This window comes from Oryza glaberrima, chromosome 9 (assembly GCF_000147395.1).
Source record: "Oryza glaberrima chromosome 9, OglaRS2, whole genome shotgun sequence".
NCBI classification, from domain to species: Eukaryota; Viridiplantae; Streptophyta; class Magnoliopsida; order Poales; family Poaceae; genus Oryza; species Oryza glaberrima.
Window position 1 is genome coordinate 3,592,460 of NC_068334.1, and position 6,809 is coordinate 3,599,268.

At 50.0% G+C, this 6,809-nt stretch overlaps 1 pseudogene; it reads right to left on the reverse strand.

Annotated features, from left to right (window-relative positions):
* Window positions 1–546: 546 nt before the first annotated feature.
* Window positions 547–2,977, reverse strand: LOC127783638 (uncharacterized; annotated as a pseudogene).
* Between the last annotated feature and the right edge of the window lie 3,832 nt (window positions 2,978–6,809).

Sequence of the window (6,809 nt, forward strand, 5' to 3'; positions counted from 1 at the left end):
TACAGTGAGGAGGCACTCTCACAGTGCATATTTTCCCCTTATTACATCTGGGATTTAACTGTTTATTGTTTAATTCTTTAGTTCAGGAATTTTTATTTCAGGGTGTTCAACAACTGATCTTTTCATATGCTCTATTTGGATATATTCCTGCTAAAAGTAATTTTGTTTCAATAATTTTTACTATGCAAACAAGTCCTAGGTGCTACCTTTTAGTAGTAGTGACTAGGGCTAGTCATGATGTTACAAAACCATGATTCAGCCCAGAATAAATGAAGCCCAACATAAGTTTGGGACTTTAACACAAACAACTCCAGAAACATAGTTCGACGACCCATGCAAGAATTGCATGCACAACAACATCAATGGAGCAAAGCTCCCTAAGGCTCACAGAGCCACACGCCGAGTCAGGAAAAGACATGGCTAAATTACTCGTTGAAACGGAAATGATGCGGACGAAATCTCAGGTGCCAAATGGATTGAAGACGAACGGTCCAGCTTCTTGATGATCAAGCTTGCTTCTTCTTCCTCCCACCTCCACGCTTCTTGCTACCACCACTTGAGCTCCCCGGAGCATCTGCACGCACGATCGAGACGGCAAAAATTGTGTTAGGATTGCATATTTGTACATGGTGATCACGTGCAAAACCAAGCAATTAAAATTGACGACGCGATCGATCGATTACCTGGGCGCGAGCGGCGGCGGTGGCTGCTGGGCGCGAGCGGCGGCGGCGGCCTTCCTCTTGTCCAACCTGTTCTTGCGACGCTCCCTGGCCTCCTTGGCCTCCAGCTCCGCCCTGTCGCGGCCACCGCCTGCCACCGCAAACATGGGGCCACCAGTTTTCCTGCTTCTGCCGATCATCTCCCATGGCGTATCGTCCACCGTAGCTTCGATCGCGCGGCGCTGCACGAGGTACTCCTCGAACGCCTCTGTCGGTGTGGCAGGCGCCAGACGCGCACGCGCTGGCCCGGTTGGTGGACGAACCAGCAGCGGCCAGGAAGGCAGGCCGGACGGCGGCGCCGGAGGCGCAGCCGGGGCAGCAGCAGCAGCAGGAGGAGTAAGCGCGCGCGGCCTAGCAGCAGCAGGGGGAGCAGTGGGCACGCGCCGTGCACGAAGATGAGGAGCAGGCGAGCGCAGTGCAAGAGGAGCGATGGGCCCGCGCGGCGTAGTATACGACAAGCTCAGGCCACCATAGCTGAAGCTGTAGCGGCCGGTGGTCGGCGGCATGGTCCTCCCACGAGGTGCAGCAGGAGGAGGAGCAGCCATGGACGGCGCACGAAGATGAGGAGCAGGCGCGTGCAGTGCAAGAGGAGCAGCGGGCGCGCGCGGTGCAGCGGACGACGAGCTCGCACCGCTGTCGCCGAAGCTGTAGCGGCCGGTGGTCAGTGACACGGTCCACTCACATGGTGCAGCAGCAGGAGGAGCCGATGCGGATGACGCACGAGGATGAGGAACAGATACACGCAGCGCACGAAGATGAGGAGTAAGCGCGCGTAGTGCAAGAGGAACACTGGACGTGCACGGCACAGCAGATGGCGAGCTCGCGCCGCCATAGCCGAAGCTGTAGCGGGTCATGGTCGGTGACACAATCAACCCGTGCGACGCAGCAGCAGGAGCAGCCATGGACGGGGCTGTAGCAGGAGGAGCAGTCACGGGCGGCGCAGGAACTGTAGGGAAAGGCGTGGACGGCGTAGGAATGGAGGGAGCAGGTGCGGGCGGCATAGGAATAGGAGGAGCAGGCATGCGTGACACACGAAGATGAGGTGCAGGCCCGCGCAGTACAAGAGGAGCAGCGGCTGCACGTGGCATAGCAGACGACAAGCTCGCTCCACCATAGCCGAAGCTGTAGTGGGTGGTGGTCGGTGACACAGTAAACCCGGGTGGCACATCAGCAGGAGGAGCAGTCACGGGCGGCGTAGGAACTGGAGTGGCAGGCGTGGGCGGCGTAGCAATAGGAGGAGCATGTGCGGGCGGTGTAGGAACAAGAGGAGGAGGCGCGCGTGACACACGAAGATGAGGTGCAGGCGCGCGCAGTGCAAGTGGAGCAGTGGTGGCGTGTGGCATAGCAGAAGACGAGCTCGCTCCACCATAGCCGAAGCTGTAGCGGGTGGTGGTCGGTGACACAGTAAACCCGGGTGGCACATCAGCAGGAGGAGCAAGCGCAGGCGGCGTAGGAATAGGAGGGGTAGGCGCGGGCGGCGCTGGAACTGGAGGAGCAGGTGCGCGTGGAACACGAGGATGAGGTGTAGGCACGCACAGTGCAAGAGTAGTGCGCATGCGTGGCGTAGCAGACGACGAGCTCGCTCCATCATAGCCGAAGCTTTAGCGGGTGATGGTCGGTGACATGGTAAACCCGGGCGGCACATCAGCAGGAGGAGTAGGCGCGAGCGGTGTAGGAACTGGAGGGGCAGGTGCGGGCGGCGTAGGAACATGAGTTGCTAGCGCGGATGGCATTGGAGCAGGAGGAGAAAGCACGCGTGGCACATGAAGATGAGGTGCAAGCACGCGTGGCACATGAAGATGAGGTGCAGGCGCGCGCAGTGCAAGAGGAGCAGTGGGCGCACGTGGCATAGCAGATGATGAGCTTGCTCCACAGTAGCTGAAGCTGTAGTGGGAGGTGGTCGGTGACATGGTCAAACCGAGCGGCATAGGAACAGAAAGAACAGGCTCGGGCGGTGTAGAATGACCAGTGGGCGTGAGCGGCGCAGCAGTCGACATGCTCGTGCCGCCATCACCAAAGAGATCGTTGCCGGTGGTCGGTGATACGGTCCACCAGCCGCGTGGCACAAGAGGAGGAGCAAGCGTGGGCGGTGCAGGAAGAAGAGGAGCAGGCCCCCGCGTGGTAGTAGGAGCAGCAGGCGTGCACAGCACAGTAGAGGATGAGCTCTCGCCGCCAAAACCGTAGCCAAAGCGATAGCGGCCGGTGGTCGGCGACACGGTCCACCCGCGTGGGGGCACTGGCCACGCAAACATGGTAGCAATGGGCTGCGCCGACGGCGCCGCGGGGCGGCGCACGGTGGAGACGAGCAGCAGCGGCGGTGGCGCGGGCACGAACACTTCCTCGGAAGTGAAGCTGGTGTCAATGATGTGGTAGCTCTTGCCGTCCGGGAGGAGTGACGGGACGATGCGGCTCCAGGGATTGCGGCTAGGCAGGCGCCTCTGGGCTGCGATGGCGTGTTGGGTCGGAGGCTGCTGGGCTACCGCCCCGCCACCACCGCTGAGAAGCCGAGCCTGGCTGGCTAGGCGAATGGGCCGGTTCGCCATGGCAGCGGCGACAGAGTAGGGAATGATGAGGTGGCGAGGTGGAAGGCCTTGATGGGTCGGGTTCCCGTTGGCATCTCCTTGCTGGGCCAGGTTCTCGTTGGCGTCTTCCATGCTAGCCAGGTCAGGTCGTGGATTTCACCACCTTCCTCCGTTTGAATCTTGGAGACAAACCTGCATGGGGAAAAATATATGAAAAAACAGCGTTGGCCATGGCACCACACAAAACATACAGGAAACTGCAAAAACCTGAAATAAATCGCTAGAATTTGACGGAGATCTGATAATCACAAGCATACAAGAACATCTAAACCTCCTGTAAACCACTGAGTCCCATGTAGATCTGATTAGCAAAAGCTTACAACAAAGTTTAGATCCTTAGATGGTGGATTTCAGGATTTCACAAGCAAGAAACGAGTTTTTTCTCTCTCTAGTCTACAGTATTGAAAGCTATGTGCTTCTAAGAAAAGAAACCATATTAGAATTTGTGACAAGCGAGAGGGAACTTACCTCTCTACAATCTACAGTATTCAAAACTATGTACTTCTAAGAACAGAAAACATGTTAGAATTTGTGTTAGAATTTGTGACAAGCGAGAGGGAAATTACCTCTCAACAAATCTATAGTATGCAAAGCTATGTACTTCTAAGAACATAAACCAAATTAGAATTTGTGACAAGACGAGAGGGAACGTAACTTACCAGGCAGCAGGAAGCTTATTTCTTCATGTATCTGATTTCCTTCGATCTGTGTGTAGTTTTTACAGAATGGGGGCTTACTTTTATAGTCGAATTTCAGTGCTTCACCCTGTCTTTGTGAACGCGTTCTGCTTCACCCTGTCTTTGTGAACGCGTTCTATACACTGTCTCTTGTTTCTTTCTAAACACAAACAATTTTTTATCTGTGTGAAATATGTTGCAATGCTAGAAAAAACTACTCCAAGCAAGGAAATGTTTTATAGTATATCACAATTGTATCCTCTAAAACAGGTGAGATAATGTCACGGTTACACAAGTTTCAACTTCAACCGATTCTCAGTGGTACTGATATATTGAGATATGAACACAGATTTTTTTTTGAAATAGAAAAAAATGGGTATGAACACGGAAAGTGACTGCCAACCAGTACAGCTGCATCCAAACGCTCACAGCTACTACTGATTTGGCCATAATAACATTACTGCCAAATATACAAATCTTCATAGACTTATTTGGTGGAGCAAATCCGGTATCACCAACTAATTCATATCTAAGTATGGAGGTTCTCATTTATTTTTACAGATATATACCTCCTCACTACCTAAATTAAATGTGTAAAATTCTACTATCGCCAATGTCAACTCTTTCTTAGACTTGAGAATTAAAGGGTGTATATATCTCCTAGTATAAATCAAGAGATATAAACCTACGCCACTCAAAGACTTGAAAAAAGCTCAAAAAAATATAAATTAATTTCTAATAATGTACCCATGTAGTATTAGTTTTGGCACTTCGAGCTCCCTTAATAGAGGGATCTCTCTCAAGGAATGAGGTGTATATATGTCTTTCTAAAAATGGGAGAAAACCTCATAAGTATATCTAAGTATAAGGGTGGCAATTGAGTTTATATGTTTAAATCTCAGCATGAAGATCAACGAGATTCGGCTGAAATGGAAATTTATACAACTAGCTTCCATGTGAGGACATGACCTGACATGTTTGAAGAGGATAATTATGATTTACTAGAAAGACATTTCCTTGCTTGGAGTAGTTCTCGCTATCGTTGCAACTTATTTACATGGATAAAAAAGTGTTTGTGTTCAAAAAGAAAGAAGAAACAATGCATAGGACTCGTTTACCTAGATACATGGGCTTAGGGTTATCACTGAGAACCGACGGAAGAAGCTTTTCAAAAGCACGGTCCCGGGAGTGGCCTTGGGGCCAAGTTTGCCACCCTCTCAATGCATTGTCGTTTCCTTAGTAACCAAAAGTGTGAGAGTGGATTGTAAACTCTAAGAGGACATCCCCTTATTATTCACATGTCATCTAAATGGTTATATTTTTTTTAAAAAAATATATAGTAAGATAGATTAATTGTGAATATACGCTAATTAGCCGTAGTTTTTTTTTGCAACTTGTAGAAGTTTAATTTTTACTGGCATGTTTGTGAAGTTATCTATCACATATTAATTTATCCAGTTGAATTTTTTAAATTTTTTCATAACCATTTAGATGACATGTAAGCAACGAGAGAATGTCCCCTTGAGAGTTTAGAATAATTTCTCCCAAAGTGCTCTTTTCACCAAGGTGGCGGCAAAGGTGCAAGAGGGAAAGAATAATGCAAATGTCCACCCTTGATCGCTATGCCTCGATCATTTATTCCTGTGGATACCAAATCACACAAGTAATATAAGAACACATCATGCTGCACATGGGCAAGGATGATACCTTGGCCTCTACCCTAAAATCATCAACCTAGATCAAGGATGCAAGTTGACAGACCTGCAAACCCAATTATAATACAAATAAGCGGATTACCCGGCACACTTATAACCAAGATCTAGTGGCCGGTGCGTGCAGAAGACAAGGCCATCATCTATGTACAAGAAGGGAATTACAGCCCCACAAAGGATTGTATGGATGCCAAATCAACCATGTAAGAACATATCATGCCACACATGGGGAAGGATGATACCTTGGTTGCCATCCTAACATCATCAACTGAGATCTAGTGGATGATGCATGGGGAAGACGGGGTCATCATCCATGTGCAAGAAGGAAAAGCTAGCCTTGCCCAAGATCCTGTGGATTCCAAATCAGAAAAGTAAGAACACATCATGCCGAGATAAGGAAGAATGATACCTTGGCCGTCGACATAGTTCGACTAGCTGATGAGTGGGGAAGATGAGCTGCCATCCTTGCACGGTGAAGGAAAACTGGATCCAGCACAGGGAAGGGGAGCGACATCAAGAACCACCTAAACGTTGTCCGCCCAAAGGCCCTGGCCCCAGATCCTAGATCTAGGTAACCAACAACTAGGGAAGGCACTATAGAATGTGGCGGTAGGTAGCGACGATGGCAACGATTGGCTTGATGGTGTTGGAAGGACGGCAATTTGCTCTCTCGATGTCATATTGGTGCTAGAAGAATGAAGGTGAGCACCAGATCTAGGGGAATGAAAGTTTGGTAGAGTGCGGCGGAGGGGTGGTAGTGGATGGAGGGGGAGAAGTGGCATCTTCTACTGATTTTAGGGTTTCGCAATAGGTTTATATAGGCGGGGATAGTGCATCAACTTTGGCCCAACTAGGCCCAATAGACGGGGGATGGTAAAATAGTTGGTTGTTGGCTTTCATTTGTTAAACGTCCCTGTCCCCAGTGGCAAATAAAATTGTCAAACCCTGTCGAAACAAGATTTCGGCAATAATAAAATGGGGTGGGTTTGGAGACAAAGGATTTTATACAGGTTCAGGCCTTCTTATTCAAGAAGTAATACCCTACTCCTGTTCGGGGATGATTCCGCCGAGTGTATTATTGATTGTATATACTGGAAAAAAGAATTGTGCCCCAAGAGG